This window comes from Suricata suricatta, chromosome 13, assembly GCF_006229205.1.
Source record: "Suricata suricatta isolate VVHF042 chromosome 13, meerkat_22Aug2017_6uvM2_HiC, whole genome shotgun sequence".
Lineage (NCBI taxonomy): Eukaryota > Metazoa > Chordata > Mammalia > Carnivora > Herpestidae > Suricata > Suricata suricatta.
The window spans coordinates 63806707-63808578 of record NC_043712.1 but is presented as its reverse complement, the minus strand read 5'-3'; the positions used below and the strand labels follow the sequence as shown (position 1 = coordinate 63808578).

The 1872-nt window shown below is 42.8% G+C and overlaps 1 protein-coding gene across 1 annotated transcript in view; it reads left to right on the top strand.

The window, feature by feature from the left end:
- The window catches only part of DAPK1 (death associated protein kinase 1), a 470647-nt gene that overhangs the window by 241470 nt on the left and 227305 nt on the right, over positions 1-1872 (top strand).

Here is a 1872-nt window from a genome sequence, read left to right as displayed (position 1 = left end):
AAAAATGGACTGGGGGCAGAGGTTCTGAGGGGAGGGAGCCCCTGCACAGTGCAGAGCTGGGCAGAGCACAAAGAGCCACAGAGAGACCAGGGGAAGAGAAAGAGAGACTGAAAACACTCATAGAGTGGTTTCTAAAGAAGAGAAAAACCTCAGCCCAGGATGCAGGGGGATACTATCATACCGTATATAACCGCGGGGTGTGGGGAGAGAAATTCATCCCCTTTAGCTGGCACATATTTCCTTGGGCTCAGCAGCACGCTGATTCCAGGGAGAGCCAGGAGAAAGCTGGTCTCCAGTCCTCCTACTCAATTCCGGCTATAAAGCTGCCCACCTGCAAGAGTACATATCATCTCGGGCCGTAGCATTAAAGTGGACTAGGATTTGGAAACAAGGCAGGGCTTGGAGAAACCAACATCCTTCGCCCTAGGCACAGTGAGATCAGACTCAAGAGTGGCTTACAACACTTGGTTCGAGAAGGTTTTGGGGTGCCACCATTCTTCTCCCCACAACCACCAAGACGGGGCAGCATAGAGCAGCCCCCGAGACATGACCTACCTGCACCAAAGCATACCTATCCATGATAGAGAGCTGCTTCATTTTTTTTCCTTTCTTTCCTTTTTTTGTTTTTTTCTGCATTTCTCCTTTTGCCCCCCTGGAGTCTGGAAAAGACCAACATTGATGCACTTCTGTGATTAGATCAACTCTTGCCATCCAGATATATTTTCCCTTATCTCATTCTTATCTCTCCTCTCCAAGAGTTTTATGCTTTTTGACTGTCCTTTGTCTTTTGTTGTTTCTATCCCCCCCTTTTTTTTCTTTTCTTTTTTCTTTTCCCCTTTTGGTTTGCTTCTTTGTTTGATTTGTCTCTGAGTTTGCACGCTTTGGTTACAAGTGTGTTTGTCCGTTTTCCTTTTCAGGGCTCCCTCAAGACCCAAGCCAAAGTACACATGGTGGAGAGTCCCAAATATCACTGAGTAAGGAAATAAAATAACTAATGGTACAACAAGAGAAACCGAGAAACACCATTAAAAGAACATTTCCTGAATGGACAGGCCCTGGACAGTCAATGAGCCTCCTTTAATAGTGAAATACTAACAGATGCACAGCGCATAATGAGCTTTTAAAACTGCCAAGAGACAAAGGCTAGCCAAAATGATGTAGTGAAAGAACTCTCCCTTAAAGGAATTCCAGGAAGAAGTCCTAACCACAGAACAATTCAAAACAGATATAATCCACAAAACTGAGCCAGAATTTAAAACAATTGTCATAAAATTAATCGCTGGACTTGAAAAAGCAAAGAAGTCATCAGAGAAGCAATTGATACAAAGACTAGGGACCTTCACAATAACTGTGACAAGTTTAAAAAAAGCTATAAATGAGGTGCATAATACAATGGAGGTGGCCCCTGCACAGATGGAAGAGGCAAAGAGGAGAACAGGTGAATTAGAGGAAACAGTTATAGAAAAAGAGAAAGCCAAGAAAAAGAGGGAGAAATTGATCCAGGAGCACAAAATGTGAATTCGAGACCTGACTGATAGAATCTAATGGAACAATTTCCATATCATAGGAATTCCTAAAGAAGAAGAAAGAGAAAAAGGTCCTGAAGGGGTGCTTGATCAAATTATAGCGAGAACTCCCCAATTTGGGGAAAGAAATAGACATTGAAATCCAAAAGGTATAGAAAACTCCCCTAATACGTAACTTGAATTGTCCTTCCGCACAACATATCATAGTGAAACTGATAAAAAGGTAAAGAGAGAATTCTGAAAGCAGCTAGGGATAAAAGGGCCCTAAGATACAAAGGGAAACCTATCAGAGAGGTTACAGACCTATCACCTAAAACTTGGCAGGCCAGAAAGGAATGGCAGGAAA